Below are 27,722 nucleotides of genomic sequence, written 5' to 3' on the forward strand. Positions count from 1 at the left end.
ATTCTCTAACCAGACTAATTCTGCTCATGTCCCACCATGACCTGTTCTACCTCTCTACTCATGTTCACATTCATCCACCTCCAAGTCATCTCCCTGAATCCCTGCTTCTGGTTTTTCCCCATTGCCCCTTTCTCTCTACCAGAAGTCCTACCTTCCACTTCATGCCAAGCTATTGGCCCTTAGATTTTTATTAAAGCCAATCAGAGAATCTCTTAGGTAGGTGAGGAAGGACAGAGACACACCTTTACACAGTGTACTCCAACACCTCAAGACCATCTTATTTCTACTGTTCCTGATAGTATTAGTTGAACGCTGGTGGTTACTGCATTATGGCTCCTTCTATGCTGCCTGATTCCTCATCCTGTCCCATATAGGGAAGTCTCAGATCAACAAGCTTTCACACACACATGGTTCACACCTTCTTCAAGCTCTGGATTCCCAAGAATCCAAATAATCTGGATCTTGGTTTTAGTTTTTCTTGTTGACTGAAGATAACAGATGTCAACAGGTGATAAAATGTTTCCACTTGGATTCTGTGGCTTTTCCTCCCATACCTCATCTCTATATTACCAAAAAGTAGTTCTCCAAAATTCACAACATGTGAATATTTACTCATGTAAACTCAAAGAACTAACACAGCAGAAAACAGATTGTTTCCTAAAAGTAGTTTTGGTACTTTTCCCACTACAGATTATATAACTATTAGAATAGATGCTAGAAAACTCATAGCGCTGAGTGCCTGCAGAAGGAAACAGGAAAGAGCATATGTCAGCAGCTTGACAGCACACCTAAAAGCTCTAGAACAAAAAGAAGCAAATACACCCAGGAGGAGTAGAAGGCAGGAAATAATCAAACTCAGAGCCGAAATCAACCAAGTAGAAACAAAAAGGACCATAGAAAGAATCAACAGAACCAAAAGTTGGTTCTTTGAGAAAATCAACAAGATAGATAAACCCTTGGCCAGATTAACGAGAGGACACAGAGAGTGTGTCCAAATTAACAAAATCAGAAATGAAAAGGAGACATAACTACAGATTCAGAGGAAATTCAAAAATTCATCAGATCTTACTATAAAAGCCTATATTCAACAAAACTTGACAATCTGCAGGAAATGGACAATTTCCTAGACAGATACCAGGTACCGAAGTTAAATCAGGAACAGATAAACCAGTTAAACAACCCCATAACTCCTAAGGAAATAGAAGAAGTCATTAAAGGTCTCCCAACCAAAAAGAGCCCAGGTCCAGACGGGTTTAGTGCAGAATTCTATCAGACCTTCATAGAAGACCTCGTACCAATATTATCCAAACTATTCCACAAAATTGAAACAGATGGAGCACTACCGAATTCCTTCTATGAAGCCACAATTACTCTTATACCTAAACCACACAAAGACCCAACAAAGAAAGAGAACTTCAGACCAATTTCCCTTATGAATATCGATGCAAAGATACTCAATAAAATTCTGGCAAACCGAATCCAAGAGCACATCAAAACAATCATCCACCATGATCAAGTAGGCTTCATCCCAGGCATGCAGGGATGGTTCAATATACGGAAAACCATCAACGTGATCCATTATATAAACAAACTGAAAGAACAAAACCACATGATCATTTCATTAGATGCTGAGAAAGCATTTGACAAAATTCAACACCCCTTCATGATAAAAGTCCTGGAAAGAATAGGAATTCAAGGCCCATACCTAAACATAGTAAAAGCCCTATACAGCAAACCAGTTGCTAACATTAAACTAAATGGAGAGAAACTTGAAGCAATCCCACTAAAATCAGGGACTAGACAAGGCTGCCCACTCTCTCCCTACTTATTCAATATAGTTCTTGAAGTTCTAGCCAGAGCAATAAGACAACAAAAGGAGGTCAAGGGGATACAGATCGGAAAAGAAGAAGTCAAAATATCACTATTTGCAGACGATATGATAGTATATTTAAGTGATCCCAAAAGTTCCACCAGAGAACTACTAAAGCTGATAAACAACTTCAGCAAAGTGGCTGGGTATAAAATTAACTCAAATAAATCAGTAGCCTTCCTCTACACAAAAGAGAAACAAGCCGAGAAAGAAATTAGGGAAACGACACCCTTCATAATAGATCCAAATAATATAAAGTACCTCGGTGTGACTTTAACCAAGCAAGTAAAAGATCTGTACAATAAGAACTTCAAGACTCTGATGAAAGAAATTGAAGAAGACCTCAGAAGATGGAAAGATCTCCCATGCTCATGGATTGGCAGGATTAATATAGTAAAAATGGCCATTCTACCAAAAGCGATCTACAGATTCAATGCAATCCCCATCAAAATACCAATCCAATTCTTCAAAGAGTTAGACAGAACAATTTGCAAATTCATCTGGAATAACAAAAAACCCAGGATAGCTAAAACTATCCTCAACAATAAAAGGACTTCAGGGGGAATCACTATCCCAGATCTCAAGCAGTATTACAGAGCAATAGTGATAAAAACTGCATGGTATTGGTACAGAGACAGACAGATAGACCAATGGAACAGAATTGAAGACCCAGAAATGAACCCACACACCTATGGGCACTTGATTTTTGACAAAGGAGCCAAAACCATCCAATGGAAAAAGATAGCATTTTCAGCAAATGGTGCTGGTTCAACTGGAGGTCAACATGTAGAAGAATGCAGATCGATCCATGCTTATCACCCTGTACAAAGCTTAAGTCCAAGTGGATCAAGGACCTCCACATCAAACCAGATACACTCAAACTAATAGAAGAAAAACTAGGGAAGCATTTGGAACACATGGGCACTGGAAAAAATTTCCTGAACAAAACACCCATGGCTTATGCTCTAAGATCAAGAATCGACAAATGGGATCTCATAAAACTGCAAAGCTTCTGTAAGGCAAAGGACACTGTGGTTAGGACAAAACGGCAACCAACAGATTGGGAAAAGATCTTTACCAATCCTACAACAGATAGAGGGCTTATATCCAAAATATACAAAGAACTGAAGAAGTTAGACAGCAGGGAGGCAAATAACCCTATTAAAAAGTGGGGTTCAGAGCTAAACAAAGAATTCACAGCTGAGGAATGCCGAATGGCTGAGAAACACCTAAAGAAATGTTCAACATCTTTAGTCATCAGGGAAATGCAAATCAAAACAACCCTGAGATTTCACCTCACACCAGTGAGAATGGCTAAGATCAAAACTCAGGTGACAGCAAATGCTGGCGAGGATGTGGAGAAAGAGGAACACTCCTCCATTGTTGGTGGGGTTGCAGACTGCTGCAACCATTCTGGAAATCAGTCTGGAGGTTCCTCAGAAAATTGGACATTGAACTGCCTGAGGATCCAGCTATACCTCTCCTGGGCATATACCCAAAAGATGCCCCAACATATAAAAAAAGACACGTGCTCCACTATGTTCATCGCAGCCTTATTTATAATAGCCAGAAGCTGGAAAGAACCCAGATGCCCTTCAACAGAGGAATGGATACAGAAAATGTGGTACATCTACACAATGGAATATTACTCAGCTATCAAAAAACAATGACTTTGTGAAATTCTGTAGGCAAATGGTTGAACTGAAACTATCATCCTGAGGAGCTAACCCAATCACAGAAAGACATACATGGTATGTACTCATTGATAAGTGGCTATTAGCCCAAATGCTTGAATTACCCTAGATGCCTAGAACAAATGAAACTCAAGACGGATGATCAAAATGTGAATGCAGATCGCCATGAGAGACACAGCCAGAATACAGCAAATACAGAGGCGATGCCAGCAGGAAACCACTGAACTGAGAACAGGACCCTGTTGAAGGAATCAGAGAAAGAACTGGAAGAGCTTGAAGGAGCTCGAGACCCCATATGTACAGCAATGCCAACCAACCAGAGCTTCCAGGGACTAAGCCACTACCCAAAGACTATACATGGACTGACCCTGGACTCTGACCTCGTAGGTTGCAATGAATATCCTAGTAAGAGCACCAGTGGAAGGGGCCCTGGGTCCTGCTAAGACTGAACCCCTAGTGAACTAGACTGTTGGGGGAGGGCAGCAATGGGGGGGAGGGGTGGGAGGGGAACACCCATAAGGAAGGGGGGGGAGGGGATGTTTGCCGAAACCGGAAAGGGAATAACATTCAAATGTATATAAGAAATACTCAAGTTAATAATAATAAAAAAAAAAAAGAATAGATGCTATTTGACAGTTTCACCATTGTATATTCTTTTTATAAACATTTTAAATTTTCTATAATGTAGTTAAAATTAGATGGCTAGATAATCTATGAAATCATATTTTCGGAGACAGTTATAAGGAATATATCCAATTATGATACTTCCAAACAGTCTATTTTTGAATGACAGTTTAGAACTTTGAAACATGTACTCAGTTAGCACTCACCATCTTGGCATTTCTACATTCTGTCACTGAGCTGAATTAAATGTTTATGTGTCAAGCAATACCCATGAGAAAGAAGCCCTCTTCCTGGATTGATATAAGCTGTGTTGAGGGGGGAATTTTGTGAACTATTAAGTGGTCAATAAGGGTTATACATGTTAAGTCTATAAGCCTGAAACTGCCTTAAATATATGAGTGATATTCACAAGACAGAGGTTCTCTAGGTATCCTTCATGCCTCTGTGCTATCCCATGAATATGAATTGTCCCCCAGTAAGTTTATTGTGTTGAATTCTTGGTGCCATATGGTGATGGTATTTTGGGAGTTGGTGGAAGCCATTTGGGAGAATGGTTTTACTAGACGAAGCAGGTTATTGTAGGTGTGCTTTTGGAGGTATTTTCTTCCTCTGTCTCTTTCTGCTTGCTGTCTATCATGAGGTGAATAACCTCTTCCATCACATTGTTTGCCACCATGATATTGTGACCAAGTACATAGGGCCAAGCAAACATGAACTGAGCATTCCTGTTTATAACATTTCCTTGGAAAAGGTAATAAGGTGTCTGTTTTATTCAAATAAGTAAAAAACAATAGACCAAGAGTATGATTCTGCTTAAACATAACTTGGTAAACCATTGAATTTATTGGGATTACTTACAGGAACATGGTTAAGGGGCTACTTACAGAAACTTGTGTGACTCAGGCAATCACATCACTGAAAAGCCCATACCATCATGGATGTTAAAAGTTACATAACAGGAAGTTCCTGAACAATTTGCAGGCAGCTCCATCAAAGAGTATCCTCCCAGAGATTGTGTGCTATTTATGCTTCCTCAGGGAAGAACCTCCAGTTTCATGGCTGCTGAATATGTTTCTTGTGAATCTCATGATTTTTCTGCCTCACCTAAATGTTTCAATATGCAGGAAGTAGCGATATCTTTGAAACCATAAACTAAAATAAAGAATTCCTTCATTCTGTTTTATGACCATTTCCTCTGTGAAAACCACATGCAAACAACTGTGGTGAAAGGAAACTCTGACTATCCCAGCTGCAAAGAAAAGAGGTCTTCTGACTGGTTTCCCTAAGCTGTACAGAAAGCTCCAGAGTTGCAGTCTTTATGAGTCATGCAGCTACTTTTGAGTCATTCCTAATTCTTTTAAGTAACTCCTCACCCATATTCCTGTTAGTAACCCCAATAAAAATATTGGTTTATCGAATTGTATATTGATGCAATCTTTAGTACATAATAATTCCTTTTCTGGGGTGAATTTGTTTGTGTCGTGTCTCCCCATGTAAATTCTGCCAAGTAACACCTTAATGTTTTTGAAAAGGTGACTATGTGCTTTGTTAAGAAATATATTACCAAGATGTCAGAAAGTTTTATTAAAGGCTACCCATTCTGTCAGCAAAATTCAGTAGGAAGACACCGAGAGTAGCTCATTTTGGAGATTTAAGGTTACGAATTCACACCAACTCAGCTCTGATGAAGACCTAAAGGAATCATTTTATAAAAGGAGAATGAGGAAAACAGAAAAAGTCACATAGTGAGATAAGAATCCAGAAACCCAGAAGTTACCATTTTTGTTTATTTATATTAACTCAGTCTTACATGAACTTACCAAGACCATGTATGGACTGCATCAATGCCATTCTAATGAACTCTCACTCTCTTCTTCCAACATCACCTCACTAAAACAAAGCTTCAAACACGTGAAATTTTGTGAAACACAGACTATATCCAAATCATAGTATGGATGCTTGCAAAATTAGTGAAAGGTGGTCCCTACAGTCTGTATCCAATACTGCAAAGGGTAGATTAGGAGTTGAAAGGACTATGTTGTTGATAATGTGGACTGTGTATCTTTTGCTTTTAAAATTGAATCAATATTCCATTACAGAGTATTTCTGTTTATTTTAAAGTTATTGCTAAAAGTAGGACCTAATGTATACTTTCAGTACCATAGATATAAGAATGTTGCAAGAAAGAATGGGCAACTGCTGTTTTTATTGGACTGAGCCTTTGCTGATTTCTTTCTTTTATATTAATTATTTTGTTGACACTTCAAATGATATCCCCCTTTCCAGTTACCCCTCCACAAACCTCCCATCCAACCCCCTCCTGTCCCCTACATTTGCCTCTATGAGGGTGCTCCTCCACCCACTTTCCCACTCCCACCTCACTGCTCTAGCATCTCCCTACACTAGGGCACCAAGCCTCCACAGGATTAAGGGCCTCCCCTCCCACTGATGCCAGATAAGGCCATCCTCTGCTACATAATGTATCTGGAGCCATGAATCCCTCCATGTGTACTCTTTGGTTGGTGGTTAGTCTCTGAGAGCTCTGGATAATCTGGTTAGTTGATATTGTTCTTCCTATGTGGTTGCCATCCCCTTCAGCTCCTTCAGTCCTTCCCCTTGCTTTTCCACTGGGGTCCCCAGGAGATAGAACCTGTAGAGATCACCTCCAGTAGATAAGCACAGCCCCCATTTGAGGGATAGGGCCATCCACTCATCTTAAAGTTGTTAACCCAGAAATGTTCCTGTCCAAAGAAAAGACGGGGACAAAAAATGGAGCAGAGGTTGAAGGAAAGGCCATCCAGAGACCACCCCACCTAGAGATCCATCCCATCTACAGATACCAAACCCTGCCACTATTGCTGATGCCAAGAAGCGCTTGCTAGCAGGAGCCTGGTGTGCCTGTTCCTTGAGAGATTCTACCAGCACCTGACCAGATGCAGATACTCACACTCAACCACTGGACTGAGCATGGGGACCCCAATGGAAGAGCTAGGGTAAGGACTGAAGGACCTTTGCTGATTTCTTGCCTATGCTCTCAGCAAGGCTGCCTCTTGCTACTGATCCACCCAGTCCTTCAATTCTCTTTTATAACTTTACTGGCCCATGAATGCACCATGCTACTACCTACCGTTCACTTACCTACATTTGACTGTTGAGTTTGAGCTCCATGGAGGTTGGGATTTTATCTTCTTGTTTGTTGATGAATCCTCAGTATCTAGAACAGGGCTGGACAGATTCTGGGTGACCATGAATAGTTGTTGAATGAATGGATGAATGATTTACATGAAGGGGATAGTGAGAGTACAAAGTGACACTTTCTATTATGGAAGTGGAACAAAATTACTGTGATAAGCAAGAATTCAGACTTTCAAAGCTAAAGTTTTCAAGGGCCAAAGCCACAGAACATAGTTTAGTGCCACAAAAAGGACATGAATGTGGTTTCAATAAATGTCTCCAAGGCCTATGTATTAAAGGCTTGGTCCCCATCCTGAATTCATTCTCTCTCTCTCTCTCTCTCTCTCTCTCTCTCTCTCTCTCTCTCTCTCTCTCTCTCTCCCCCCTCTCTCTCCCACCGTGTGTGTGTGTGTGTGTGTTGTGTGTGTGTTCGTGTTTATTTAAGTGTATGTGAATGTTGGCATGAGTTCAGGTATACACATAAATGTCAGGGTACATCTGTGGAGAGAACATTCTTGAATGTCAGACCTCAATTTGCACCTTTTTTGAGGTTCTTTATTTTGTAATTTGCTGTTGTGTATGCCAGCCTATCCGGACTGTGAGCTTTTGGGTACTCTCCTGTCTCTTCTTGCTGTCTCTCTATAGATACACCAGGATTACAAAATTGAGCTACTGTACCTGGGCTTGGGTTCCAGGCACTTGAATTCTGGCCCTCAGGATTACACATTTTAGTCTTTCACCCATTCCCTGGGCCCAACTTTCCTTCTCTTTTTTGAGTTATCTCAGATATTCTGTCTGCTATGGAAATCTGGGTGTCACAATGGCTTTATATTTTCTCGTTAGAATGGAAAAAAGGACTTTCACTGTTACTTAGTTTCAGACCTCTAAGCTTTACTTTTCTTCTAATTCTGAATATATTTAAAAATTATCCTGATCGGGGTTGGGGATTTAGCTCAGTGGTAGAGCGCTTGTCTAGGAAGCACAAGGCCCTGGGTTCAGTCCCCAGCTCCGAAAAAAAGAACCAAAAAAAAAAAATTATCCTGGTCTGAGCACTATTAGGCAGAATGCTTGAAATAAACAAAAGAAATTAATACTGCAAGTGGGAAGTTGGAATGATCCTGGATTTACACAATGGTGCTTTTCTTTTGAAGACTAAGCATCATGTGATTCTGTGACATATAGCAATAAAGTTCTATAGTTAGGTTAGTGTCTTAGTTAACATTCCATTGCTATGAGAAAACACCATGACCAAGTCAATTCTTATAAAGGACAGCATTTCAGTGGGGCCGTCTTACCGTTTCATAGGTTTCATCCATTATCACTATGGTGGGAAGCATGGTAGTGTGCATTCAGATTTGGTGCTGGAAGAGCTAGAGTTCTACATTTTTATCTGAAAGCAGCAGAAAGAGACTGTCCCACATTGGGTGGAGCTTGAAAATAGGAAACCTCAAATCCCACCATAACAGTGACACACTTCTTCCAACAAGGCCACACCCACTCCAAAATACCGTCACTCCATATGGGCTAAGCCCTATCTTTGAGGGCCAAACCACTACAGTTAGAAGTAGGGTTGGGCTGCTATTTCATTTCGACTTCCACTTAGCCATCTAACAAGCAGTTGTGCACTCATGACTTTCTTTCTCCTGTCTGCCATTGTCCAAGCCTCCTCTATCAACTCACACATGGTACTGGATATCCTGCTGTCTTCCAAGTTGCTTGCCTGCAAGACACAGGAGAAGGGGCATGACTAACTCTGATTGTGGCAGCCACCAGAGGCAGACTTCTCTCCGGGGCCCGATGATCCTTGCTTCGTTACAGAACTCCATGCACTGAGTAGAGGAAGGGTATAGTGTGATTTATCTTGTGTGCCTGGACCTTTAAATAATCGCTTATTGATTGTCAGATGTGTCCTTAAGAATTGTTAGCAGTTAGAACTACTTAGCCATAGTTCAGTGTTGGTTGGTTGCCTCTTAGATTTCTGGGAAGAGAAGATAATTTAAAAAAGGGGTTGGGGATTTAGCTCAGCGGTAGAGCGCTTGCCTAGGAAGCGCAAGGCCCTGGGTTTGGTCCCCAGCTCCGAAAAAAGAACCAAAAAAAAAAAAAAGCTGAGAAAGGGAGACCGAGTGAAATGAGAAGAGAAGTCAGTTGATGCAGAAGATATTGTTAGGAGACAGTTGAGCCAGGAGAAGCTGAGCTGAGCAGATATGCTAGAAAAGTTGTTAGTTTGAAGCTGCTACTATTGGGAAACCTGGGAGAAGGGACTGTTTAAGTGGACAATTGTGGAACTAAGGGAGGAACAGTTGGGAGAAATATTTGAAGGAGCTAGGCTGTAAACTGGGAGAAATGGTTAGGAAAGAAATTAGATTCAGGAATCTCCCCTCCCCACTGCCCTTCTTTCTCTCCTATCTAGTGTTAGAGGGTGAAACCAGGTGGATAAAACATAGGAAAAAGACAAGAAGCTTGTCTTCGCTACCCACGAAGTAGCAAAGACAAGCAGCAAGAGAAGAAATGTGGTATGATTTATCTTGTGCACCTGGCTCTTTAAGGTGTTGCCAGTTGCTAGTCAACCTTCATGAGGGTCTTCTGGGAAGTGGCCCCAGCCTGGGTACTCACTGTACCAACCTGGATTTCCCCTTCTTTTTCAGCAGTGGGCATTTTTGGAGCATAATGCCTGAGAATGTTTGACTGGGCTTCTCTTTGCTATATTTTTCTCTTAGCATTTCCTCACTTTCTATTTTTATTTTTATATGGACTCTTTCTATAACTATTACTCCAAAGGTACCTTGTTGATGATAATACCAATGCTGCCATTATAAAAACTATGACAATACACTGGACTGGTTTCCAAATCAGGTTGATTACAGCTGCGTAGTCATTGGCCCAGGAGCAGTTCATTCAAACTTTTTCTTAGTTCAAGTTCCTCCACTTAGTCCAACCCTTTTCATTTCATATCCTCACCTTTTCCTCAAACTTCCCAGCCCAGGTAACACTCTCTTTATCTCTTTTTCTTCTACCTTTATTAAACTTTTCTTCATCACTGTATTTACTTGTCACCTTTATAGCTTCACAGAGTTTTCTTCCTCTGGATCCTTTTGTGAGCTGAATAAACTCCCAAAGCATCACTAATTATTCTCTGCTTCTCACAACATTTCTATTTCTCTAAACATGAACACTTGGAGGAACCCTATACTCACCAGGTCAAACACCAATTTCTGCCACACTTTATCTTCAAATTTTTTCCTAATCTATAATATGACTTTCATTTTCCCTAAATCCTCTTAGGATCTCATCTCTAGTCAAGCATATCATCCTTCAAGCATGGTAATAAAAACCCAAATACCAGGGAAAGCCATGAGTAAGATGGAAGATGAGGTCTCCAAGAGCTGGAAGGAGGCAGAGACAACGGGCAGGAAATCCAAATCTCCTCTCAAAGTGTCCATTGTGATTCAAGACAATAGCCTTCCCATCAGGCCCCCTCCACAGTCTGCATCCTCATCAGTCCTCATTCCACCAGCAGGCAGCCCAGTAATGTGACCAGACAGCTGTTGGGTCCTAATGGGTCACAAGGCTTCAAACAGGGCAGATAAATGCCACCCTGCTTGCCTGGTCCCCTCTAGTGGAAGCGAAAGGCAGGCTGCATCTGCACATTGAGAACTTGCAAGAGCGGCTCTTCCAGCTCTCTGTCTGGCCAGATAAGGCCGCACCTACACTGCCCCTGCGCCTCCCACGCCCACCAGCGGTCAGGCATTTGACCTTCTAGATGGAGAGGTGGCCAGGAACGACTAAAGAAGGAACGGAAGGAAGGAAGACTGGTGTGTGTGTGTGTGTGTGTGTGTGTGTGTGTGTGTGTGTGTGTGTGTGTGTGTGTGTGTGTGTTTGTGTTTTTTTTGTGTGTATGTTTTCCTTTTTTTCTTTTCTTTTTTTTTTTTTTTTTTTTGTAATTGTCTATAACTCCATAAGTGCTTTTTTTTTTTCTTTCTGTCTTTAAATAAGTTGCAGGCTTTGGTTTGGAAATCCCTTGGGATGAAGGGCAGGACCCTGAGACTGCTGCCCCTTTGTCTGCCTTCATGGTATGGTCCCTTCCCCCAGCTCTTCCTGGACCCCATGAGCCAGGCCTCAGCCCTTCCAGCTAACCACTTCCCATGAGCCACTACTCTGATGTCAGCCTATAACCAAAGAAACTGGGGGTTTGGGTCTGGTGACCAGTCTTCTCAGTTCCCTCAGTCAGGGTGCTCCCCACCTACAGAAAGGAGGCAACACCCTATCTGCTGCCATCAGCCCCTTCCAGAGCCCACCTGTCCTGCCCAGCCCTGTCCTGCCCTGCCATGCCCTGCTCTGCCCCATCTGGAAGTGCATCCAGTACCCCTGGTAAGCAGAGACTCAAGAAAACCTCGGGGTCCTGCTTCTGGTCATGTGACCCAGGAGGCGGGCCCTTGGGCACCTGAACAGAAGGAACTGGGATGGAGGGCCACCTTGCAGTCCTCCTCTGCTGATCCTCACCCTAACCTGTAGCTCCTGAGTTGGCAGATTAAGCATTTTATAAATTGTATTTTAAATACATGTTTTAAACTTGGGGGAAAAAAACCAAATACATGCCACATGCTATACTCCCTGACACAGATTGTCTTATTTTAGGGTGCAGTCCTTCATCAGAGATAGTGAGACACTACTTGAAGCTAGGACCCTTAAGTCTGAACTGGAAACATTGGGAACTGTTATGCTTTCTCTATCATTGGAAACAATAGCAACTTACTTCCCTTAACTGGGTGGCCTGGAGGACAGATGACTAAAGGAAACAGGGAAGTCAACGATTGGGTAATAGAGAGGATCAAGAAAAGAAGAACTTCATATTTTCCCTCAGTGGCTCAACATAGAGCCTCATACTGTCTGAGAAACTCAAATTTCTTGATTCCATCTGGTCCTTGAGCTCTGTGACTGTGGTTTCTCTGGACCAGTCCATTTAAAAGGAAGCAGTATTTCCTTGCCCCATTAATTCCAGGTCTCCTGAATCGTATGTCGAGAGTCTAGGCCCTTCTTCCTTTCAGTTCAATCAAGAGGTAAGATATTAGACCTCATCAACTCTGTCTATGAGGATTAAAACAGTTTCATATTTGCAAACATTTTATAACCAAATGAAGCAAAACATAACCTGTCTATAAACCACTTCAAAGGGTGAGAAAACTTCCTACCTAATAAAAAGTAGGAGATGTTCCATTTTCTCTTTACCCATGGTATCTGATTATCATCAACAAATCTTATTTCAGCCAGAAGAATTTAAGTGAAGACAATGTGACACCTCTTTGTGCTTTTTAATGGGACCTGGCATATTAAACCCCTGCATATTTAATTAATATGCAGAGCATAGCCTCCAATCTGAGGAAGTAGGCACATGTTAAAGAAATGTTTAGGGGTTGGGGATTTAGCTCAGTGGTAGAGTGCTTGCCTAGCCAGCGCAAGGCCCTGGGTTCGGTCCCTAGCTCCGAAAAAAAGAAAAAAGAAAGAAATGTTTACTCTGGGTTCAGTCCCCAGCTCCGAAAAAAAAAGAAAAGAAAAAAAAAGAAATGTTTACTTTAGTCTTCTGAGATCTTACCTACAATTGGCTAAATCAAGCCTCAAGAAGTGCAAAGTATGGCTATGTGGGTCCAATCCTGTTTGTGTTTTCCTCTGGAAGGATACATGCATGGAATGACCCTGGAATAGGAGGACGGTCTGGAGAACAGTTATGTGGAACAACATGACAGATGCAACACCAGTCCCCTCCAGCTGGTAGGGCCACAGCTGTGCTCTACTGTGTTTTCTGTTGTGATAGGATAACATATTGGTTGTATTCATCCTGGTGAAAGACAAAGGATTCAGGCAAGTAGGAAGTGTGTACTTTCTAAACTTTCTAATTTTTGTTTCTTGGTTCTTCTGCCATATGGCTTCACAGTGCTTTCCATAGAGAAAGCCTTGGTGAATTCATATTTAAAGTTCTCATTGAACTACGCTCTGCAAGCTTACACCGTGAGATGCCTTTTAATACACTTCTCATTGTGCAACAGTACCAGGTGCTTTTAAATGTGAGGGGGCATCTGCAGGCTTCAATTTCATGTAGTCACTGTTTTTAATAGTTGAGTAATATTCCATTGTGTAGATGTACCACATTTCTGTACCCATTCCTCTGTTGAGGGATATTTGGGTTTTTTTCCAGCCTCTGGCTATTATAAATGAGGCTGCTATGAACATAGTGGAGCATGTATCTTTGTTATATTTTAGAGCATCTTTTGGGTATATGCCCAGGAGAGGTATAGCTGGGTCCTCAGGTAGTTCAATGTCCAATTTTCTGAGGAACCTCCAGACTGATTTCCAGAATGGTTGTACCAGTCTACAATCCCACCAACAATGGAGGAGTGTTCCCCTTTCTCCACATCCTCGCCAGCATCTGCTGTCACCTGAGTTTTTCATCTTTGCCATTCTGACTGGTATGAGGTGAAATCTCAGGGTTGTTTTGATTTTCATTTTCCTGATGTCTAAGGATGTTGAAATTTTCTTTAGGTGCTTCTCAGCCATTCGATATTCCTCATCTGAGAATTCTTTCTTTAGCTCTGTACCCTTTTTTAATAGGATTATTTGAATTTCTGGAGTATAACTTCTCAAGTTCTTTGTATATTTTGGATATTAACCCTCTATCGGATGTAGGATTGGTAAAGATCTTTTCTCAATCTGTTAGTTTCTGTTTTGTCCTAATAGCTGTGTCCTTTGCCTTACAGAAGCTTTGAAATTTTATGAGATCCAATTTGCTGATTCTTGATCTTAGACCATAAGCTATTGGTGTTTTGTTTAGGAAATTTTCCCCAATGCCCATGTGTTTGAGGCTCTTCTTCACTTTTTCTTCTATTAGTTTGAGTGTATCTGGTTTGATGTTGAGGTCCTTGATCCACTTGGACTTCAACTTTGTACAGGGAAATAAGAATGGATCGATCTGCATTCTTCTACATGCTGACCTCCAGTTGAACCAGCACCATTTGCTGAAAAGGCTATCTTTTTTCCATTGGATGGTTTTGGCTCCTTTGTCAAAAATCAAGTGACCATAGGTTTGTGGGTTCAATCCTGGGTCTTCAATTCTATTCCACTGATCTATGTGGCTGTCTCTGTACCAATACCATACAGTTTTTATCACTATTGCTCTAGAATACAGCTTAATGTCAGGGATGATAATTCCCCTCGTTCTTTTATTGTCGAGGATAGTTTTTGCTATCCTGGGTATTTTGGTACTCCAAATGAATTTACAAATTGCTCTTTTTTTTTTTTTTTTTTTTTTTGATGGCAGCATCGAGGTTTATTGGAGCATCCTAATCCAGACGCTGGGGCTTGCCCATGGTGCTCTTGATGTACAGAGCCCAGACGTTCTGCCAGTTTTTCTTGAGCAAGGACACCAAGAAGTTGACAGCCAGGTGGATGTTGTAGACTAGCTTGTCATCGGTCATCTTCACATGGCCAACGGCAACAACCAGACACAGCACCTTCATCTGGAACTTGATTGTGAATTTCACCTCATCCACTTTGGCCACCATGTTTTCATTGTGTGTCAGCAGGGAGGGGAACTTGCCGGCCTTGTTTAGGCCTGGGCCCAGGATATGTGGGATTTGTTTGATCAGAGACTCAGAAGACAAAAGGTATCATATTTCTTGGCCAGCTTTTTGACCAATTTCTTGTTCTTGTTAAGCTTCTTGAGTGCCTTGACGTCCATGTGGCAGATATCCATGGCCTTGGCTTCATCACAGTGCTGCTGGTCCCCCAGGATGCACAAGGAGAACTTGGGGCGAGGGGTGGACTTAAGCCTGACCGTGCCCGAGAAGCATTTGTCCTTCTGAGGGTCGTAGTTCTTCAGGCTGATCTGCAGCTCCACCGTCTCCAGCAACTTGCGGCGCTTACACTGGTTCCCATGCAGGACTTCCCCCACCGCCTCGCAGAGGGTGTGGCGTGAAACTTTGCTGCTCATGGCTGCTGCTACTGCTGCTGCGGGAACTGGAAAAGAAGCCAAATTGCTCTTTCTAACTATGCGAAGAATTGAGTTGGAATTTTGATGGGGATTGCATTGAATCTGTAGATTGCTTTTTGCAAAATGGCCATTTTTACTATATTAATCCTGCAAATCCATGAGCATGGGAGGTCTTTCCATCTTCTGAGAATCTTTTTCACTTTCTTTCTTCAGAGACTTGGAGTTCTTGTCATACACATCTTTCACTTGCTTGGTTAGAGTCACACCAAGGTATTTTGTTATTTATGACTATTGTGAAGGGTGTAATTTCCCTAATTTCTTTCTCAGCCTGTTTATCCTTTGAATAGAAGAAGGCTACTGATTTGTTTGAGTTAATTTTATACTCAGCCACTTTGCTGAAGTTGTTTATCAGGCATAGTAGTTCTCTGGTGGAACCTATGGGGTCACTTAAGTATACTATTGTATCCTTTGCAAATAGTGATATTTTGACTTCTTCCTTTCCAATTTGTATCCCTTTGACCTCCTGTTGTTGTCTGATTGCTCTGGCTAGGACTTGGAGCTCTATATTGAATAAGTAGGGAGAGAGTGGGCAGCCTTGTCTAGTGCCCGGTTTTAGTAGAATTGCTTCAAGTTTCTCCCCATTTAGTTTGATGTTGTCTACTTGTTTGCTGTATATTATTTTTACTATGTTTAGCTATGGGCCTTGAATTCCTGAGTTTTCCAAGACTTTTATCATGAAGGGGTGTTGAATTTTGTCAAATGCTTTTTCAGCATCTAATAAGATGAGTGTGTAGTTTTTTTCTTTGTATTTGTTTACATAGTGGATTATGTTGATGGATTTCTGTATATTGAACCATTGTGGTGTCCCTGGGATGAAGCCTACTTGATCATGATGGATGATCGTTGTGTTCTTGGATTCAGTTTGCGAGAATTTTATTGAGTATTTTGGCACCGATATTTATAAGGGAAATTGGTCTGAAGTTCTCTTTCTTTGTTGGGTCTTTGTGTGGTTTAGGTATAGGAGTAATTGTGGCTTCATAGAAGGAATTGGGTAGTGCTCCTTCTGTTTCTATTTTGTGGAATAGTGTGGACAGTATTCATATGAGAGTTTCTGTGAAGGCCTGATAGAATTCTGCACTAAACCCTTCTCATTCTGGGCTTTTTTGGTTGGAAGACTTGTAATAACTGCTTCTATTTTGTTAGGAGTTATGGGACTGTTTAGATGGTTTATCTGATCCTGATTTAACTTTGGTAACTTGTATTTGTCTAGAAAATTGTCCGTTTCCTTCAGATTTTCCAGTTTTGTTGAATATAGGCTTTTGTAGTAGGATCTGATGATTTTTTTAACTTTTTCATGTTATGTCTCTGTTTCATTTCTGATTTTGTTAATTTGAATAATGTCTCTGTGCCCTCTGTTTAGTCTGACTAAGGATTTATCTATCTTGTTGATTTTCTCAAAGAACCAGCTCCTGGTTGATTCTTTGTATAGTTCTTTTTGTTTCTAATTGGTTGATTTCAGCCCTGAGTTTGATTATTTCCTAACTTCTACTCCTTTTGTGTGTATTTGTTTCGTTTTTTCTAGAGGTTTTAGGTATGCTGTCAAGCTGCTAGTTATGCTGTCTCTAATTTTCTTTTGGAAGCACTCAGAGCTGAATTTTCCTCTTAACACTGCTTTCATTGTGTCCCATAAGTTTGGGTATGTTGTGGATTTATTTTCATTGAAGTCTAAAAAGTCTTTAATTTCTTTCTTTATTTCTTCCTTGACCAACTTATCATTGAGTAGAGCATTGTTCAATTTCCATGTATATGTGGACTTTCTGTCATTATTGTTGTTATTAAAGACCAGCCTTAGTCCGTGGTGACCTGATAGGACTCAAGGAATTTTTCAATCTTCTTATATCTCTTGAGGCCTGTTCTGTGACCGATTATATGGTCAATTTTGGAGAAGGCACCATGAAGTGCTGAGAAGAAGGTATATTCTTTTGTTTGGGATGAAATGTTCTATAAATATCCATTTGGGTTAAATCCATTTGGGTCATAACTTCTATCAGTTTCTCTATGTCTCTGTTTAGTTTCTGTTTCCATGATCTGTCCATTGATGAGAGTTGGGTGTTGACATCTCCTACTATTATTGTGCGAGGTGCAATATGTGCTTTGAGCTTTAGTAAGGTTTCTTTTATGAATGTAGGTGCCCTTGTATTTGGAGCATAGATATTCAGGATTGAGAGTTCATCTTGGTGGATTTTTCCTTTGATGAATATGAAGTGTCCTTCTTTATCTTTTTGGATAACTTTTGGTTGAAAGTTGATTTTATTCGATATTAGAATGGCTACTCCAGCTTGTTTCTTGGGACCATTTGCTTAGAAAATTGTTTTCCAGCCTTTTACTTTTATATAGTGTCTGTCTTTGTCATTGAAGTGTGTTTCCTGTAGGCAGCAAAATGCTGAGTCCTCTTTACTTATCCAGTCTGCTGGTCTATAACTTTTTTATTGGGGAATTGAGTCCATTGATGTTCAGAGTTATTAACGAATAGTGATTGCTGTTTCCTGTTATGTTTGTTTTTAGAGGTGGAATTATGTTTGTTTGTCTCTCTTTTGGTTTCATTGCAAGGAATTTAATTTCTTGCTTTCTGTACAGTATATTTTCTCTCCTTGTGTTGGAGTTTTCCATCTATTATCCTTTGTAGGGCTGGATTTATAGAAAGATATTGCATAAATTTGTTTTTGTCATGGAATATCTTGATTTCTCCGTCTATGTTAATTGAGAGTTTTGCTGGATACAATAACTTGGGCTGGCATTTGTGTTCTCTTAGGGTCTGTATGACATCTGTCCAAGATCTTCTGGCTTTCATAGTCTCTGGTGAGAAGTCTGGTGTAATTCTGATAGGTCTGCCTTTATATGTTACTTGACCTTTTCCCCTTACTGCTTTTAATATTCTTTTTGTGTTTTGTGCATTTGGTGTTTTGAGTATTTTATGACAGGAGGAATTTCTTTTCTGTTCCAATCTATTTGGGGTTCTGTAGACTTCTTGTATGCTTATGGGCATCTCTTTCTTCAGGTGTGGGAAGTTTTCTTCTATAATTTTGTTGAAAATATTTACTGGCCCTTTAAGTTGGGTGTCTTCGCTCTCTTCTATACCTATTATCCTTAGGTTTGATCTTCTCATTGTGTCCTGAATTTCTTGGATGTTTTTTTACATTTTACATTTTCTTTGATGGTTGTGTTGATGTTTTTATGGTATCTTCTGCCCCAGAGATTCTCTCTCTTATATCTTGTATTCTGTTGGTGATGCTTGCATCTATGACTCCTGATCTCTTCCCTGGGTTTTCTATCTCCAGGGTTGTCTCCCTTTGTGCTTTCTTTATTGTTTCTATTTCCATTTTTAAATCTTCAATGGTTTTGTTCAATTCCTTCACCTGTTTGGTTGTATTTTCCTGTAATTCTTTAAGGGATTTTTGTGTTTCCTCTTTAAGGGCTTCTGCTTGTCTACCTGTGTTGTACTATATTTCTTTAAGGGAGTTATTTATGCCCTTCTTAAAATCTTCTATCATCATGAGATGTGATTTTAAATCCAAATCATGGTTTTCCAGTGCGTTTGGATATTCAGTATTTGGTTTGGTGGGAGGACCAGGCTCTGATGATGCCAAGTAATCTTGGTTTCTGTTCCTTAGGTCCCTGCACTTACCTCTCTCCATCAGGTTGTCTCTGGTGTTAGCTTGTCTCGTTGTCTCTGACAGTGGCCTCCTGTAAGCCTGTGTATCAACACTCCTATAGACCTGTTTTTTTTTCAGCCTGATCTGGGAACAGAGAGCTGCTCCTGGGTTTGTGTGTCCTGAAGCCTCCAGGAGGGTTATCTGGAGCAGAAAACTTGGTCTTACCTCTGTTCTCAGGTGTGTTGGCACTCCTGGGGACAGACTTGAAAGTCTATTTTATTAAATAATAGAATAGCTATTCCACCTTGTTTCTTGGGTCTGTTTTTTGGAAATCCTTTTCCCAGCCCTTTACTCTGAAATAATGTTGCTGAGGTGTGTTTCTTGTATGCACCAGAAAGATGGATTCTGTTTATGTGTCCGTTCTGCTAGCCTGTTACTTTTTATTGGGGAATTAAAACCATTCATGTAGAGATTTTAATAACTAATTGTTGTTAATTCTTTTTTATTTTGATATTGGTTCTCTCTCTCTCTCTCTCTCTGTGTGTGTGTGTGTGTGTGTGTGTGTGTGTGTGTGTGTGTGTGTGTGTGTGTTTTTTGAATTTGCTTGTGTGGGATTATCTATTTCCTGTGTTTTCTTGTGTGTAATTGTCCTCCTTGTGCTGGAGATTTCGTTCTAGTATCCTCTACAGTGCTGGATTAGTGGAAAGATACTGTTTAAATTTGGTTTTGTCATAGAATATCTTCATATCCATCTACAGTGATGGAAAGTTCTGATGAGCATAGTCTGGACTGATATCTGTGGTCTCTTAGTACCTGCTATATCTCTCATGAGGCCCTTCTAGCTTTTAGAGTTTCAGATGAGAAATCAGGTGTAATTCTGTTAGGTCTTGTATATTACTTGGCATTTTTCCCTTGCTGCTTGGAAAATTCTTTCTTTGTTCTGTACTTTTAGTGTTTTGATCATTATGTGGTAGGAGGATTTTCTTTACTGGTCCAATCTATTTGTTTTTCTATAAGCTTCTTTGTTCTATGTTTCTAGGCATCTCTTTCTTTAGATTAGGAAAATTTTCTTCTATGGTTTTGTTGAAGAATTTTCTGGGCCTTTGAGCTGAAAATCCTCCTCCTCCTCCACCACCTCCTCCTCCTCCTCCTCCTCCTCCTCCTCCTCCTCCTCCTCCTCCTCCTCCTCCTCCTCCTATTCCTATTATTTTTAGATTTGGTCTTTTCAAAGTATCCCAGATTTATTGGCTGTTTTGTGTAGTAGACTTTTTAGATTTTGCATTTTCTTTGACATTTTTATATATTTCTTCTATCGTATCTTCTACACCTGAGATTCTCTCTCTTCTATCTCCTGTATTCTGTTGGTGATGCTTATGTGCCTATAGTTCCTGTTCTCTATGTTTTCCATCTCCAGAATTGTTTAGGTTTGTGGTTTTTTAAATTGCTTCCATTTCCCTTTTCACATCTCGGAGAGTTTTAGTCATAAAATTCACCTGTTTGATTGTAACTTTCTGTATTTCTTCAGTGTTATTTTCTATTTCTTCTGATGAGATTTGATTTGAAGACTATTTTATCATGTATTAAAATGTCAATCAATACCTGATTAACACTTGGGGCCATTTGCTTGGAATGCATTTATTTATCCTTTTACCTTGAAATAGTATCTATCCTTGAGGGTAAGGTGTGTTTCTTGGATGCAGCAGAAAGATGGATCCTGTTTTCTTTATTATCCTGTGTCTTCTTACTGGGGAACTGAGACCACTAATATTGAAAGTTATCAATGTGTAGTATTTATCGAGTCCTGTTATTTTGTTGTTATTGTGTGAGTTATTTTCCTGCTCTTTTGATTTACTATTCTAGAATTATTTATTTCTTCTCTTTCTTGGGTATGGTTAACCTCTTTATGTAGGCTTTTATTTTTCAAAACAAACTTTTAATAAGGATTCTAAAATGCTTTGACCCATGTAGACCTGATTAGAAGTAGTTCTTTTGGGATGGTTCCAATCTTCATTAGTCAGGATACCAGCAGTCCAGTTCAGAAATATCAATATACCAAACACAAATCAGCAGTTGTGGATCAATCCAGCAGAAACAGCCAGTCCTCCACTGAATTGGCACAAGTCAGTGGGAATAGCCAGTACCAACCAGGATGCCAGGAGAAATTTATTGCTGTGCCTCTCTCAACAAAATGAAGATCAGTGATGACTGAAGACCAATGAAGCATTGCAAGGCTAGCTACGCAAGCATGCCATCACTGTCCATTGAGTCCTATTTATACTCTCCCAAACATCACATATGTCTTCCCACTGGTCTTGCTTCAACAAAACCTCATAAGAGTCTGCCTCAGGAAGACACCGCATGTGTCTGCATCACATGACACAATCAGAAACTTTCACTTCATATCCCCACTTTTGTTTAAAAATTGTACTTTTCCCTAACATTAACAATCTGCATACAATAATAAATAATTATAAGAACCATAAAAGTAGAGCTTTACATTATATTTTAAATAAGCAGCTTACGTACAATACAGTCTAACAAAACCACCTTAAATATCTATAATCATACAATAATTCAAAGAAAACCTTAAATTTCTGTTGATTTATACTAAAAACAAAACAACCTTAAATTCCTATAAGTATACAATTATTCAAAAAATAAACTTAAATTTCTATCAATAATTCAAACAAAATAACCTGAAATTCCCATCAGTATACTATAATTTTATCATCCTCGATGATAAAAACCATAACACATCAAACAACCAAAACCATCCTTTCCAACTTAAGGGATCAGGACAACCGTCTTCTTATATTTGACGCATGCTGAATTGGGGCAAAGAATTTCTGTTTGGGGTCCAAGAAAAAAATGGTTAATACAAACAAACAAATAACAAGTAACTGTAGCATTTGTTACAGTCTCTGTTTTTATCCAGTCTATGTGTTGTCTGTCAAGCCTATGTGTTGTCCGGTCTCTGTGTGGTTGATTATTTGGGCTAGCCCTTTTGAAGTTGGTGTGCATTCATATTTTGTAGAAATCAGTAACTGAAACAGTCTGTGAGGGTGAATCACTTCGGGTTTATTTGCTTTGTGAAGACATTCACAAATGTCTTCTGCTATGAGGTTTCCCTTAAAGATCTAATCTTTATAAGTTTTGTTGGTGACAATATTTTCTTATTCCCCATAAATACATAAGCATAACCATGTTTCCATCTTATAACTATTGCAGGTTTTCATTCTAATGTCAACACATATTTATATTATGTTGGCCAAGTTTCTCAGGTTTTTGATAACTCGGTGTCTCTCAGCTGCTGTTGTTCCAAATTTAGACCTAGGAAGTCATTATTTAATCTGTTCCTCAGGGAGATTTACTCTCCATTTTTGTTTAATAAGCATCTGTTTTAAGGTACAATTGTCTCTTTCTATAACTGCTTGTCCAATGGAATTATGTGGTATACCAGGAACATGTTTTATATTGTAATATGGAAATAATTATTTCATTTTATTGGATACAAATACGGGAACATTATCAGTTTTAATTTGTGCAAGTATCCCGATGATTGACATTATTTCCAATAATAGCACAATCAGTCTTTTCAGAACTTAAAACTGTTACCCATTGAAACCCTGAGTATGGGTCAATGGTTTGGTGTAATATACCTTTGTTTTCCAAATTCTGCAAAATGGAAAAACGTCCACGTGCCAGATGTCATTTCTTTTGGAACCCCTAGGGTTACTACCAGCAGATAACAGAATTCGTTTGCATAGAGATCACATAGGATTTTTTTATTATTACTTCTTTGCTTGTTGCCAAGAGATGGAAAATTTTTTCTTTAAACATCTTCTATTAATCTCATGTTTTTCATGAAATTTTGAGGCTTCTAATACATTTCCTATTTTTGGTCATTTCTCTGTCTATGGTAATTGAAAGTTTTGCTGGGTATTGAAGTGGAAGTTTCTTTATATATGAGGCAGATTTACAAGGTGCTTTACTGAGGCAGACTCTCATGGTATTTTGCTGAAGAAAGAACCACAGGAGAACATGTGCTGTTTAGAGAGCGTATAAACAGGACTCAATGGACAGTGATGGCTTGCTTGCATAGTATCAATTTCTTTCTTTAAGTTAGAGAAATTTTCTTCTATAATTTGTGTCAAAGATATTTTCTGGGACTTTGTATTGGGAGTTTTCTCCTCTATTTCTATTATTCTTAGGTTTGGTGTTTTTCATAGTGTCCGAAAATTCCTGAATGTTTTGTGTTAGAAAGTTTTTAGCTTTAGCATTTTCTTTGACTGATGTATCAATTTCTTCTATGGTATCTTCTACGCCTGAGATTCTCGCTTATATCTCTTGTATGCTGTTGGTAATGCTTGTGTCTATAGTTCCTACTTTCTTTCCAAGGTTTTCCATCTCAAGGATTGCCTCAAATTGTGTTTTTTTATTGCTTCTATTTTTCATTTCCAAGTTTTGAACAGTTTTATTCATTACTTTCATCTGTTTGATTGTAGTTTCCTGTATTTCTTGAGGGGGTTATTCATTTCCTCTTTAAAGGCCTCTGTCATCTTCATAAGATTAGATTTAAGCCCATTTTCTTCTGATTCAATTATGTTAGGATATTCTGTGCTTGCTGTAGTAGGAGAGGTGGGTTCTAGGATTGCCTGACTTTTGTTGATTGTTTTCTTATGCTGGTCTTTAGCCATCTGTTTGTCCCTAGTGTTGACAAGCCTGGTAGTCCCTGATGTGAGATTGCAGGTAGACCTGGTTGCCCTTGTGATAGCAGGCTTCCAGAGATGCAGGCAGAGCTGGTAGACCCTGGTGGTTTCAGATTGTTAGTTGTCCCTGGTAAGGGAAGGTCTCCAGGAATCCTGGTAGACATGGTGGTCGCTGAAGATTTTAGGCCTCTGTTTGTCCTGGTCAGCAGCAGGCCTCCAGGGATACAAGTGGAGTCGTGGCCTGGAAAATGAAACACAAATGGGGCAGGGTGGAGCTTACTGCTGCTGGGTTTGCTCAGTGTGGCTGGCAGGTAGGGAAATCATCTGCCACCCACCTAGTCTCACCTAGTGGTTCATGATGGCTGTGGAGCCAGAAGCAGGATTCTGGGGCTTGGGAACTCACCTGATTGTCCATAGCAACAGCAGGCCTCTAGAGATGGCAGGTGGAGCTGTCTCATTAGGAGTTCTTAATTGGTCTCTCCTGATTCTTTGGTGGAATATTTTGATCTAACATATATTCTAGATAATTAGTAAATCTCTTCTTTACATTTTTTCAGTAGCAATTCTTTTCTTTTTTTTAACATTTAGTTATTTATTATGTATTCCTCATACAGCTTTCTGCCTGCATGTACGCCTGAAGACCAGAAGAGGGCACCAGACCTGATTATAGATGGTTGTGAGCCACCATGTGGTTGCTGGGAATTGAACTCAGGACCTCTGGAAGAGCAGACAGTGCTCTTAACCACTGAGCCATCTCTCCAGCCCCTCGGTAGCAATTCTTAATCTCCAATGAGGCAAATTTTTCTTTACTTCATCAAACGTTTTTTCCTAAGATATCTGAATCAGCCAACAAACTATTATCCATATAATTGTAAATTATGGAATGAGGAAACTGTTTAAGAATTATTTTTAATGTCTGTTATACAAAGAATTGGCATAAAGTAGGACTATTAAATATCTCCTGTGGTAAGATTTTCCAATGTTATGCCTTTATTGGACAATTTCTATTATAAATAGATACTAAGAAAAGAAACTTATACCTATCATGCTTATGTAAATTGATTGCAATAAAGCAATACTTTAAATCATTAAGTATAATTGTCTATTCCTTAGTTAACAAGGAAGGCAATGAGTTTCCAGTTATAAAAAGCCCACTGACTGTAAGATTTTATTAATGGTTCTCAGATCTCTCAACATCCACCATTTGCCAGATTCCTTTTTTAATGACAACTATTGGAGAACTCCAAGGGCTAGTGGACTCTTCTATATATTGCGCCTCCTGCTGCTCCAACACTAGGCGTAGTGCCTATAGCTTTTCTTTTGTAATAGGCCATTGTTTTATCTGAACAGGTTTGTCAGTTTGTTGTTAATGGTAGAGCAGCTGGTGGTCTACCAGCAGTGACTCCCCATACACAGTTAAAGCACCAGCCTCTCTTCTATTTTGTTTATGAACAGCTTGAACAGTCTGTAGCTGTCTTTGATAACATCTTTTAATTTTTTATTAGAAAAATATCCTCCTTTGCAGCCTGTCTCTAAAGTTGTGGGAATGCTAATCTGTGTTTCCCATTGTTGCAATAGATCTCTTTCCTAAGTTCATGGCTTTATATGCCATATCTTGTTCTATGCATTTAATCCATTTTAGATTTTGTTTTACCATGAACAATATACCAGTCTCTAGGAGCTATGTGGCTACACCAGATTCCAGGAATCTTCTGTTATTAAAGTTACATCTGCTCCGGTATCCATTAATCCTTTAATCTCGATTCCTTCTAATTATAATTTTAGCTTGGTCTCTTATCCTTTATAGTAGTTTGCCAAAATATCTGTGTTTCTTTTTCTTAAAATCTTTTGTTTTATTCCTAGGAACTGCTCTATCTCTGTTAAATAGTTTATTTACATTTTGAGCAGCTCTGTTTGTTCTATAAGGCCTTGAATTTTCTAGATGTTTTTCAGAAGTATTTTTTCTTGGTGAACAGGAAACAAATGGCTCATATTGGTTTTAGTCTGGTCTTGAGTTTCCCACCACTAAGGATTGCCTTGGATATTTTTGGATGACCGACATTCATGAGTCATATGACCATTCCTTCCACATCTTATAAATTGCATAAGAAACTTCCTCCCTGAATTATCACTATTATAGAAGAATTTATTCTTGGGTACTGTTTGGCTACAGTTTTTTAGGAGATGACTTGATTTTTCACAGCCATAGCAATGGGTGTGTACTGTAATTGTTTGTCCAGTTGTCACAACTGTATTGTGAGCATTTGTTTTTTATCTACAGTAGTTTTAATCCATTCAAAGAGGTACAGATCTTGCCCTTAAAGATCTAATAGCCTTTTTGCATTTAGCATAAACATTTTCTTTGTATTTTTTTTTCGGGGCTGGGGACCGAACCCAGGACCTTGCACTTCCTAGGCAAGCGCTCTACCACTGAGCCAAATCCCCAACCCCAAACATTTTCAAAAGCTAGAGATTCAATTAAAATTTCTGTAGCAGATGGATCTGATATTGTTCTATTCAGAGCTATAGTTAATTTTTGTAAAAAGTCAGTGAAAGATTCTTTTGAACCCTGTGTTATCTTTGTAAATGATTCAGCTCAACATTGTTGTTCAAGCTTGTCCAAGCATTTAAGGCTATTGTGCAACATTGTTCCAGGACAGCATCCTCAAAAGTAATCTGTACTCTTAATTCGGAGTACAAACCTTCACCTTCTTTACAATGTCAATGCCTCAAGTCCTATTTCATTGCTCCACAACTGAAGCCTCCTCTTTCCATCATGCTTGCCATTGTAATTGAAGTCCAGGCTCTGGGATATCTGTCATCAAGTTTCTCCAATCTTTTGGAATTATACAATTCTTTGTGGCACAGTTATTAATTATCTGTTTGGCATATGGCGAATATAAGCCATAACTTGTTACTGCTTCCTCAAATCTTTTTAAATTTTTGCCTCTATAGGTTGCTACTCTAATTGTTGATTACCCTGGAGTTACATTCATCTCCTACTAATTCCTCTATTAAGGATGAAAACAGCATTTTTTAAAATCTGATATAGACTTCCCTTTTGAAGTCTTGTTATAAAGACTGAAGGTTCTACCCTTCCTTCTTCTGTATTTTATATCTGCTTTATTTTTGCTTATAATTTCTTGTAACTTTTCTTCTAAGATGTTTCCAATTTTTATTATTTCCCTTTTCTAGTATCTTTATTATCTTAAAAATCCTCCTCAATTTTGCTTACAAATTTCTCTAATTTTTCTTCTAATGTTTGTCTCTATATCTTTATTTTTTAGTACTTTCCTCAGACTGTTTTATAATTTTTTTCCTTTTTTTTTTTTTTTTTTTTTTTTTTTTTTTTGGAGCTGGGGACCGAACCCAGGGCCTTGCGCTTGCTAGGCAAGCGCCTACCACTGAGCTAAATCCCAACCCTTTACAATTTTTTTTGTTAATGTTCCCCAAATCTTGTGGCTTTGCTAAGATCTTCTTTGAGAAGACACAGAAAGCCAGTATGCTTATTTAAGGAAAGAATGAGGATCATTAATTCAACAGTAATCATAACCAGTGCTGTGTCAGTTTCAGTTGGGTCATCTCTCTCCTCCTCCTCCTCCTCCACCTCCTCCTCCTCCTCCTCCTCCTCCTCCTCCTCCTCCTCCTCCTCCTCCTCCCTCCTTCTTCTTCTTCTCTCTTCTTCTCTCTCTCTCTCTCTCTCTCTCTCTCTCTCTCTCTCTCTCCGATTTAAAACAGAATTAGATAAATTCCAAAACCTCTGTGATATTGTGGCTCTCATCTTTATATATCGTATTTCTTTACATTTATTTATTTCAAATCATTTGTATTTGTCTGTGAAATTTTGTGTCCAGATACTTTTCCTCTTTAAAGTTAAGACATCTAATTCCAAACTCCTTTTACTTGGTCAGGTCTGTAGTGTTAGTTTCCTCTTTGTGTTCTCTGTCTCCCTCTGCTGCTCAGCTCAGGACACTTACAGTAGTTAGTCCAGTCTTGGTCTTTTTGCTCACATGGAGG

At 39.4% G+C, this 27,722-nt stretch overlaps 1 pseudogene; it reads right to left on the minus strand.

The window, feature by feature from the left end:
* Window positions 1-14,651: 14,651 nt before the first annotated feature.
* Window positions 14,652-15,343, minus strand: LOC116907971 (annotated as a pseudogene).
* Window positions 15,344-27,722: the final 12,379 nt, after the last annotated feature.

Source organism: Rattus rattus, chromosome 8 (genome assembly GCF_011064425.1).
Source record: "Rattus rattus isolate New Zealand chromosome 8, Rrattus_CSIRO_v1, whole genome shotgun sequence".
NCBI lineage: Eukaryota > Metazoa > Chordata > Mammalia > Rodentia > Muridae > Rattus > Rattus rattus.